This window comes from Carlito syrichta, unplaced genomic scaffold (genome assembly GCF_000164805.1).
Source record: "Carlito syrichta isolate Samal-C Ts95f unplaced genomic scaffold, Tarsius_syrichta-2.0.1 Scaffold303673, whole genome shotgun sequence".
In the NCBI taxonomy this organism is placed as follows: Eukaryota; Metazoa; Chordata; class Mammalia; order Primates; family Tarsiidae; genus Carlito; species Carlito syrichta.
The window spans coordinates 240,503-252,087 of NW_007247769.1; the positions used below are offsets into that span (position 1 = coordinate 240,503).

The 11,585-nt window shown below is 46.6% G+C and overlaps 1 long non-coding RNA gene across 1 annotated transcript in view; it reads left to right on the plus strand.

Annotated features, from left to right (window-relative positions):
- The window catches only part of LOC110595722, a 229,512-nt gene extending 220,453 nt beyond the window's left edge, over nucleotides 1-9,059 (plus strand). The window contains exon 3 of the long non-coding RNA XR_002482017.1: nucleotides 8,829-9,059. This is a non-coding gene — a long non-coding RNA (uncharacterized LOC110595722). The remainder of the gene's footprint in view (nucleotides 1-8,828) is intronic.
- The last annotated feature ends 2,526 nt before the right edge of the window (nucleotides 9,060-11,585 follow it).

Below are 11,585 nucleotides of genomic sequence, written 5' to 3' on the forward strand. Positions count from 1 at the left end.
ATGAACTGGACAAGAAAACACTTTGAGTCATCAAGTTGGTTTCCTTTGCTCTGCCTCTTGGTGCAGAGATGGTGGCCTTGCTCCTCCTCACATGGTCAGCAAGACACAGTAAGTCCTGGGCTTCATGACACCATGGTGGGGGTCCTCCTGCATTCTGGCAGTCCCACACTGGGAGCAGGATTCACCAGTGCGGGCCCTTCTACATCATGAAGGGTTCAGTGATTCTAGAGGGTCACAGATGTCCCATCAAGATGGAAATTTGCCATCTCAACATAAAGATCTTCTGGCCCCACCTGTCACAGCCATTCATATTGCATACTCTGCTAAAGGGCCCTTTATGTCCATGTCTGACCAGAAGGGCCCTCTTGCAAAGATCCCTCCTGCTAAACTTTTTTTTTCTTTTTTTTTGAGTTGGAGTCTCACTCTGTCACCCAGACTGGAGTGCAGTGGCAGGTTCACAGCTGCTGCAGCCTCGACCTGCTGGGCTCAGGCGATCCTTCAGCCTCAGCCTTCCAAGTAGCTGGAACTACAGGTGCATGCTACCACTCCCGGCTTATTTATTTATTTATTTTTAGAGATAAGGTCTCACCAAGTGCCCAGGCTGGTCTCGAACCCCTCAGTTCAGGCAATCCTCTCGCCTCGGCCCCCAAAGTGCTGAGATTACAGGCTGGAGCCACCGTGCCCGGTCCTGCTAAACTCTTAACAATGTCTTTTATATCTGATGTGGAATATTTTGAGCTGGAAGGCCATTTAGAGACCACTTAGTCTTTTTTTTTTTTAAATTGAGGTACAGAGAAGTTTAGGAATTTGTCTAAGATTACACAGCAAGTAAGTGGCAAAGCTAGGATCCAAGGCTGGGTGGGCAGGCCCTCCTCATCCCTGTAGCCCTCCCTGTCGTTCATGGGCTGTGCTGCCTCTCCTATGAAGGCCCAGAGAGGGAACTTACCCAAGTCATCCAGCAGGTGGAAACCAAATTAGAAGCTGATATAGCTCTGGTGGGGTTGCCGTAACAAAATATTACAAGCCAGTGGCTTAGACAATGGGCATAGATTGGCTCACAGTCTTGTCCAGAAGTCCACAATCAAGGTGTTGGCAGGGCTGGGGCCATGTTAGGGCTCTGAGGAGACCTCTCTTCCAGCTGTGATGGTCGACTGTAATCTTGGTTTGTAGACATGTAACTGCAGTCTCTGTCTCCATCTGCACAGAGTGTGCTCCTGTTTTTCCATGTCTGTGTTCAAGTTTCCCATTATAAAAAAGACACCAGTCATATTGGATCGGAGATCAACGACCCTAAATAGAACCTCATTGTAATTATTTACACGTGCAATCACCCTATTTCCAAATAGGGCCCCAATCTCAGGGCTGGGGGTTAGAACCTCGGCATATGAATTTGGGGTGGGAAGACTATTCAACCCATTACAAACTCTGACCTTCTAGCAATTATAGGAGCTATCCTCTAACATGTTACCCAGCACAATTTTCAATTTAAAAATCATAATCAAAATGAATAAAAGGTGGGTTTCTCAGCAGCCTGGAATATATTACCAGGGCTTTAAGAACATTGAACAACGTAATGCCATGACTGAAATGCCTCTACACAGATTGCTTGTGCCTCAGGCCACTCTCACTGGCATGACCAACTGTCTGCGAGGGTCTAAAGGGGACAGGTAGCAGGAAAGCCTAGAGAGAGGGGAAAGGAGGGGTTTAGACAAGGCCCCCATCTGATGTACTTGGGGGCTTATTTGCATACTCCACTTCCATGAGAGGGCCAGCTTTGTAAGGGCAAAGCTGAAAATATATGGTGGATGCCAGTAGTGACAATGGAGTGAGACTCAGAGAGGCCCTGTCCAGGGGAACAGCCAGGGCTGGGACTCACGGTCCTAACCATGTGGCAATACTGATGCCACTTGAAGTGTTTCAGACTTGTTTTCTCACTTGAACTGCTGGTCCTCAGAAGCCAGCGGTCCTGATCCCTGCTGGCCTGAGAATGCATTCCGACTGGGAGCCCCTAGCTCTGGGGTTGTTATTGTAGCCCGGGCTCCAGCCTCTTTCCCCAGCGCTGAGACCTCAGAGCAGCGGTTCTGTCTCATTGCTTTGGAAGCATGGGGCTCCACTGTGGTCTCTCACCCGCTATCCCCTGCTCCCCACCTCTCATCCCCCGCCCCGTCTCTCCTTGTGTAATTAAAGGGAAAATGCTCTGCATTCATTTACCTTATACTTTATCAAATAACGGAGAGATGAATTAAGAGGTCCATATTTCTATTTCAAGGTTCATGTGCTTTCACAAACTGTGCAAGTTGTGCTCTTCAAACCTGCCGCATCAGCAGGAAGTCTCTGCTCAAAACACAGCCATCTCTCCCCCTTCCTCTTTTCATTCCCCAGTGCAATTTCTAAATAAATGTGACGGTTAGGAATTCTGCATAGACAATTGCGGAATAATACTCAGAGCCACCAGGATTCTCTAGTCTCTCTTTCTTCTTCCCTCCCTAATCCCTCCCTCCATCCCCCTTCCTCCCTCTATCTTTCTCCCTCCCTTTTCCACTTTCCATCTCCCTCCCTCTCCTTCCTTCCCTCCCTCCATCTCCCTCTCCCTCTCTTTCTTTTTTTTTTTCCTCTCTCTCTCTCACTCCCCCTCTATCTCTCTCCCTGTCTTCTCTCTCTCCCTCCCAACCCCTTCCCTTCTCATATATTTCTCAATAAGGAATGCCAAGCTTTTGGCTCAACTACCTTGACTGCAACAACCATTTATTCAGTACCTACTATGTACAGAGGACTATAGTTGGCAGCGCTGGGGAAACAAAAATGTTAATACTTTAAATCTCTATAGTTATTTCTAGTTAACACAGCACTTCTACATTCATAAACACACTGAATTCTTGTAATGGATAATATTATGATTACCTTTACCAGTCTGCAGTAAAGAAACTGAAGTTGAGACAGATGGAGTAAACAGGGGATCTTCACCTTCCGGGAGGGTCAAGGACTTTCTTGGTAGACTGGTGAAGGCCACATACCCCATCTCAGAATAATGGTTTTAAGTGCATAACAAATATGTGTGATCACAGAGGCAACCTGTTATATTGAAATGCAATTTAAAAAATACTACTACGTCTGATGTAATAATATATGCTCTTCTTTAATAAGGCATTCAATAACACAAGACTACTAACATTGTAATTTTAAAGTACTGACTTGTTATATCAGGAATCAGCAATCTATGATCTGGGATGGCTACCTAATTTGCAAATAAAGTCTTATTTGAACATAGCCATAGCTATTCATTTACACATTGCCTATGTCTGCTTTAGAGCTACAACATTGGAGGGGAGTTGTTGCAGTGGAGATTGCCTGGACCATGATGCTTAAAACACTTACTGTCTGGACCCTGCAGAAAAAAGTTTGCTGACCTCTGTTGTATTCAATATTTTGAGATATCTGCAACAACTTTAATGGAATGGGAAAATGACTGTGAGTTCTATAGGTGACACAAATTTCAAGTAGTGCCAATATTACTTGAATACAAATGGTGGTTTGTTGCCTCCATTTGTGATTGAAAAATGCCATTTTTCCACCTAAGTTCAGGGATCCCCAGAATTCTATCCATGGTAATGGTGGGAGTAGAACTCAAATACAAGTTGACCTGACTCAGAAACTAATTTTTTCCTGTAATTCCTGTAGTAGTTTCTGTAGCATGGAGAACCTCACAGTCAGGTGGAATATATACATATATGTGTACACACACACACACACACACACACACACACACACACACACACACACACATCCCTCCAGACAGGCAGTCTCTGCTCTCATAAGAAGAAAGAGTGACATCATGGAACTCTGAGGGAAGTGGTGTTGGTGCTCAATCTCTTAATTTTTCAAAGTTTTTAGTAAATCCAGGGCCACCATGTATGGTTGTGTGGGTTGACACCAGGCTAAGTGGCTGAAGCCAGCTCTAGCTAGGCTTACTAAACCTGCTTATGCTGGCGAGTTTGATACCATTCTCAAGTTATCACAAAGATTCTCTGTGGGTTGAGGGACTGCCCGGGTATGACTTCCCTTGAGCCACATGGATGGGTTTGCATATAGCTTAGACTCATTAGCTTGTTAATGTGTGGTCAGTTCCTTCAGAATCAAACACTTGCAGATTCATTCGTAAATTGACTCTTGAATAGATACTAAGGAAGAGGGAAGTTCATGATTGTATAGACCTCATTCTGCAAACTTTTCACTCACTCATTCTTTTATTCACATTTTTCTTCCTCCTTTCCTCCCTAGTAGGCGCTGATAATTATCTGCTATGAGCATGCCAGATTCTTGTCTAGGCGCTTCAGGGACACGTGAGTCAGAAGAACTTTAGTCCTGGCTCTGTAATTTCCTAGTTATGTGACCTTGGGCAGCTTCTACTCTCTGATTTTCACTAGCTCATCTATACAATGGAAATCATAAATATACCTGCCATCTACCTCACAGATTTGAGGTGAGTCCAAGGAGATAATAGGTGGAAAAGAGTGATGGGGCAAAGTTGCTTCAGAAATTGAAAGGATGGAAAGATCTCTATAGTTCAGGTTATTCAGACTGATTCATAGAAGTGGCCTTGAGGAAGGTCTGAAAGTTGGGAGGAATTTGAAGAGGTCATCAGTTAGCTGAACCCAGTAAACACATCAAAATGGTGCCATGGGGGAGGGCTGGAGAGGTTAGGAAGGGGCCATGTTTTTCTGCGATGCTGTGACTCTCAGCACACTCCCTGCTGAGATTTCAAAGCCAGCTGGGAGCCATTGTTATGGGAATGTGTTTATTATTATCATCGTCATCAACATTATTATCATTATTAATAATACAATATTTGGAGCATTTATGCATATTAATTTTAAACAAGCATGTGCAAGTGGCAAGATTTGATGCCACTACCAATAAAAAGTCATAACGTGGATTTTTAATTTACATAAAATCATTTATGCTAATTTAATTAGTCCTTTGTTTACAGCTAAGGCTTACTCACCACTGGGTTGTGAGATGCACTCAACGCCAGCACGCTGCAGAGCCGGAAGCCTGCACAAGCGTCCATTTTGCAGGGATGCTCCTCCTACAGGGAGGGAAGAGTCACCCATTCTTTTGTGGGAAGACACATTTAAATGCAGTAAGTTCTTGTTTATAACTTACTCCCTTCAAGAGACTGTGCTAAGTGCTCCTGTTGTTGACAAATTCAGTCCTGATGACCACCTTGTGAAGAGGATCAGAAACACTTCATGTCTGCCCCAATATCAAACAGCTGCCAAGTGGCAAGGCTGTGAATTCTAGTTCCCAGCCTCTCTCTATGCCCTTGCAACAGCCCTTAAATAAGAAGAGCTAACACGACTTGGGATATTGTATGTTCGGTGTAAATATTGACTGAATAAATGAATGACGAATGAATGAATGAATAGCACCATTCCAGTTACACGTGCTTTCAGGTGTATTGTCTCCCTGACACCTTGTAGCAACCCTGAGAGACAGGTCTGGTCACCTCCATTTTACAGAGGAAGCTGTGCAGTTGGGAATAATGGAGAGACCATTGCACTATGAACTCAGAGTTTGCCCTGTTGATTATGTCATTGATTTATAGCCCGACCTTGGCCTGATCTTGACCTTGGTCAAAGTGCACCCCATACTCCAGTTTCTCCATTTCCCCACTTGCAAGACGTAAAGAAGAATCCCTTGTCTTTCTGATCTGATGGGCAGAAAAAAAAATGAAAGTGTGGAGGGTACTGCGCAGGGTGCCTGGGAGTTATAAGGTGGTATTTGTCAGACTTGCCTTGGGAAACCTTGAAAAATTGAATGGAAACCACTGGGCTCATTCATCTCCTTTTAACAGCCCCATGTCATCCAGGCTGGTCTTTTCCATTCCTGCTCTGTCCAATCCTGACAACATAATTTAGTTCCAGGGAACTTGAATAGAACACAGTGGACTGATATTTCCACGAGCTCAGGCCTTGATTAATACCGGCAGGGCAGCCGCCAGCGAGGACGAGGAGCCAGCGAGGATGCTGTGTGAAGCTCCACCTCCTGTGCTCACTGCCTCTCCCCTACTCAGGAGTCCTCTCTTTCCCAGTCTCTGGAGGCCCCCCTTGCACCCTCCAGGCTCTGGCCCAGACTCTGTTCTGAGTTTCCTACGGGAATGTTTGTTCTTTCCACTGTCCAGCCATTCATTCTGCAAATGCGCTGAGTCTTCACCAGGCCAAGCAATGGGGACACAGAGTTAAGTAAGACTTGCCCTTGCTCTTGAAGAGTTCAATCACAGGAAAATGAAATCCAGTGGATAAATGAGCAAAATGGTCCAAAGGATGCAGCATGTGCTGTGAAAGGGATGGAGCAGTGTGGGGTGGAAAGAAGGAGATGCCCCATTCTGCCTGGTGAGGGGCAGAGAGGGCTTTACAGAGAAGCCAATGTCTAATAGGGAGTTCTAGGGTTAGTGGACTCTCCCCAGGGGAAGGGATGCTGGCAGAGAGGGGTGGGGGCAGCAATCACAGCATAAGTAAACCCCAGAGGGTCGGCGGTGGCAACGGGTCTGGGTGGCTCCAGTGAAGTGGGAGACAAGGTGGGGGCAGGGCATGGAACAGAGACCAGAGAGGCTGGAGGCTGGAGCAAGCCCTTTCCAGGGCAGATATTGGTAGCTCTGGATTCATGGACTTGCTTTTCCTGGGAGATAAATAGTAAGACGTTGAAGGATTAGTGAATAGAGTCAGAAGGCAGATAAGGGGAAATTCCACAGTATCCTGATTTGGGGAAAGTGGAGGCAAGTCTCCAACACTAGAAGATTGGGGGAGTGGGTAGAGGGGAAGGGCACAGGGCAGATTTTCCTTTCATTGCATGACTAGGGGCAGAACTGGCACTCTTCTGGGCAGTCTTCTGAAAACAGTATGCGCATCTCTTTCTTGTGGTCTTCGCTCAAAGGACCCACCCACCCAGAGCTACCTAAAGACTGCTATACTCAGGCTCCTTTCCAATTTTCCTCACTCAAGTGCCTTTAACGACTGTAGTGGAGACATGATGGCCCTGTTGTGAGGGTGGCTCTGACCCTGCCTAACAGCACCTGCATCGATGGCTTCTTTCCATGGATATTAAGATTCATTGTTCCTCAAAATCAAATATTGACCTTGGCTTTTTGTCCATCAATATGCGACCTTTCAAGTCAATGAACCTGGATATGCTAGTCAATGGTTATTATTGTTTCTCCTGCCATGAATTGGGAGTCTCAGACCCCAACACATAGGTTAGACCACAGTGATGATCTGTTTACAACCTCCTGCACTTGGCATTTGTGATTGAAGCATTCTGGGAAAGGCTGCATGGTTTCTGGGGATCTCTCTCTCTCTTTCCCTCCCTGCCTCTCTCCTTCTCTTTCCCCTCTCTTTCCCTTTCTCTCTCTGTTTCCTTCTCCCTCGCTCTCTCCTCTTTCTCCCCCTTCCTCTCTCTGTCTCTGTATCTCTCCTCTCTCTTTCCCTCCTTCTCCCTCTCCCTCCCTCCCTCTCTCTACTTTCGCTCTCACTCTCACTCTTGTTCTCATTCTCTCTCTTCTCTCCCCCTTCTCTCCCCCATCTCCTCTCTCTTTCCCTCCTTCTCTCTTCTTTCTCTCCCCCTTCCTCCCTTCCTCCCTCCCTCTTGCTCCTGCTCTGGCTCTTGTTCTCATTCTCTCTCCTCTCTCTCTCACTCTAGCTCCCGCTATTGGCTACATAAGTCACTCAGGCTTGCCCCTCCCTGAAACCTACTTCCTTTTCTCATTGAGAAACATTTTTTTCTGTTGACTTCTCCCAAAAGGGCTGAGGATGGCCCTGGTCACTAAGAAGCATGGTGCTCCCCTTTCATTTTCCTAATGCTGAGAGGACATGGATGCCCATAATGGGATGATTGAAGGATGTACTGTGACAATGGATTGCCTGTCTCCAAAGTGTTGTTGCACCGATGACCTCTGAGAGTCTGAGAGGAGGAGGAGAGAGACTTTAGCAACCTGGTCACCTGGGCTTGAATGACTACTCTTCCATTACTAGCTGTGTGACTTTGGGTAGGTTCTTTCTGTTCGTTCTCTCTGTGTCTCCACTTCCTTATTTGTAATACAGGTTGTTATAGAGTCAGTTTAATAATCTATGTAAAGTACTACATCAGTGCCGGGCAAAGAGATAGTGTTTGAGGTAGACATCACTAGCACCTTCAGCCATATCTGATTCTCACTCTTCTAGTCACATGGAAGACAGCCCTTCTTACCCTGCCTCACTTACCCATGAAGTTGAGTGGACCAAGTGCCAGGTTCAGGCCAATGAACTTGGTGTTATCGGTGTCACTTCTTTGTGCTGGGGTGGTGACAGTAAATTTTAGGTGTCAACCTGACTGGTCTAAGGCATGCCCAGATAGCTGGCAAAATGTGATTCTGAGTGTGTCTGTGAGGATGTTTCCAGAAGAAATTAGCATTTGAATCTGTAGACTGAGTAAAGATGTGGGTGAGCATCATCCAATCTGTTGAGAGTTCAAATAGAACAAAGAGGAGGAGGAAGGGTGAATTCCCTCTCCCTTGTTGGGCTGGGACATCCATCTTCAGTTCTTGGACATTGGAGCTCCTGGTTCTCAGGCCTTTGCGCTCAGACTGAATTAGACCACTGGCTTTCCTGTTCTCCACCTTGTAGACTGTGGTTCATGAGACTTCTTGGCCTTCATGCTCCCACGAGCTAATTCCCATAATACATCTCTTCATGTACATCTATATATTTCCCACTGACTCTTTCTCCGGAAAGCCCTGACTAATGTCGGTAGTGAGAAGCCTGTGCATCATTCATAATCTCTCTTTCTTGCTGCAGTGACTGAGAAGGTCGTGGACTGCAGATGGTGCAGCCTTGGTCGGTGAAGAACCTGTCATCCGAGTGGCTGAGTCACCACATGGAGAACACTCATCTGGAACACTGTCGGGTCTGTTGTAGATACTGTGTGAACAAGAAACAAAACTTTAAGTCACTGAGGTGGTGGAGTTATTTATTACTGCAGCATAGCTCAGACTCTCCTGACTAACAAGGTGCTCAATAAACATTAGCGATTGTCACAGGTAGTATTGTTACTATTACCGACAAATAAATGACAGTAGGCCAGTGAAACTGGTGTCATTGGTGTGACTTCTGAGCTGGGGTAGTGATTAATTTTAGGTGTCAGCTCGATTGGCTTAAAGTCTCAAGAAAGTTGTGACAGCTCAAGAGAGCTGGTAAAACATGATTCTGGGTGTGTCTGTGAGGTTGTCCCTTCCTCTGCAGCATGACCTTGACTGCCACCATTGGGAGCTCTTGCTCAATAGCTTGAAGAACTCAGATCCAAGTTGGCTGTGGATTCTGTCCTGGTCTCCTGCTTCTGTGTGATGATCTAGTTCCTGCCTTTCCTATTGCTTTTGCCCCTGCAGCTCTACCACTCCCCCGGGGCTTACCTATTTCTTTTTACTCTATAAAATGGCCATTGTCTTAATACCTCCATCAACCCACCTGATGCAGGTGGAACGGGGAAAGAATGTGGCTTTGTGTGCCAAGAATCCTGGGTTCAAATGCTAGCTTGGCCTTACTCTCCCTTTGTCCTGAGCCCCTGCCCAGGCTAGGAAAAAACCCAAGGCACTTTGTTATTGTGGGTGGTGGCTCTGTGCTCTCTCCATCCCTGACCTAGCAGATCCTCAGGCAGAGACCTGTGTGGATCCTTCACGCCTAGCTCTCAGCATGTGTGAGACCCAGAAATGGAAACTGACTCAAAAGTGAGTGATGTTAAAGGAAAAAAGCTCTTCACCGTCACCTTCATGCATCATGGCTGTCACAGTCACAGAGACTGTCTTCTAACAAAAGCTTGCTGGGAAGGCCAGTACCCACCCAAGGCAGCTCTGTGAAAACCCAGAGGAAGAGTTTTGGAAAGCCGCTGGCCTTGTCCAAGCTCTTCATCTGCAGACAGGGTAGCTGAGGCCCGGAGAGGGAGTGATGACCCCAAGTATCCTGGGGTTGTCTAAGCAAGATTCCAGGTCTGTTGCCTTTCAACCCCGATTTTGTATAGTTTCATCCAAGCCAACTCTCTCTCAGGTAACTTCCAAGTAACCTTCTCTACAGAGAAAAGTTGACCCCTTGAGTGGGTTCTAAAGACAGTGTCATAGGTGGGGCATGGCAGCCTCAGCCTAGGGGCACAAGAGGTCACCTTGACTGGGCTTGGTTGCTGGCTCTACTACTTATTAGCTCTGTGACCCTACTTAGGTGGTAAGCTATTCCCCTCTTTGAGCCTCAGCTTCCTCACCTGTTAGATGGGGATAGTGCTAGGCCCCACATGCAGGCCTACTAGGGGATCTGATGAGATAATTATAGGAAGCATATAGTACCCTTCCTGGCCTGTGGTCGGGCCTTGGTGATACAACCGTCTGCATTTCCATGCCTGCACACTCACTGAGATCATATGGATTCCATGTAGCGCAGCTGTCAAATCAATCATCTTGATTTCCCTCCAGAAAGAGCTGTCACAAGGAGAGAGGAAAGGGTCCTGCAGGCAGAACTCAAACCAGGAAGTGCTCATGGTTCCTCTTTTTCATCTGGCAAGTCCTACTGTAACTTCAGGTCCCATGGAATGGTCGCCTCCTCAAAGAAGCCCTTCTTGACTGCTCAGATGGTTCCATGAGCATGCCTCTTGCTCTCCATGACACAATGCTCTGCTCCATTGCCACTGCAACTTAAGAGATGATTGTGAATGACCTTTTGTCTGTTTTATACCTGTCTTTCTGCATGAGGGCAAAGGACGGACCTTGTTTTGTTTGTTTATTTGTTTGTTTTCTTGAGTTGGAGTCTCACTCTTGTCACTGAGGCTGGAGTGCAGTGGCACACTCACGGCCACTGCAGCCTCGACCTGCTGGGCTTAGGCAATCATTCCACCTCCACCTTCCAAGTAACTGGAACCTCAGATGCACACCACCAGGCCCGGCTAGATTTTTTGTGATTTATTGTAGAGACAAGGTCTCACCAAGTTGCCCAGGCTGGCCTCAAACCCTGGGCTCAGGCAATCCTAGCACCTTGGCCTCCCAAAGTGCTGGGATTACAGGCTGAGTTGTTTTGTAGTCTTATCTCATCAGGGCTGAGTGCAGTACCTATACATAGCAGGAGCTCAATAAATATTTGTTGATAGATGAATAAGTGACTCCAGGCATCATCCTACCACATGCCAGGTTATGATTCTGAGTAAGTCATAGGCAGGGTCCCAGCTTTCTAGATGCATGATTTGCAGGCTGCCTTGCTCTGGAAAGGATTCATAAAGCCACCCTGAAGCAAAAATATGTATGATTGCAAGGTGAGACTCAGAGAGGTTTAGCAACTTGCACATAGTCACCCAGCTGGCTAGCTGCAAATCATGGCATGAGCCCAGTTCTGAGTAACTCGAAAACTCCCTTTTGTCACTGCACTTCCAGTAGATTCCAAACCTTCTGGGCTCTATCCTCAATACTCTATTTTAGCAGGTCTGGAGGCCAGGCTGCTCCTGGGGTGTCCAGGGCCTCAGGTCAGTATATTTTCTGTTTTTGCAGGGAAGGCTGTCTGCACCGCCATTTGAGTCACTCACAA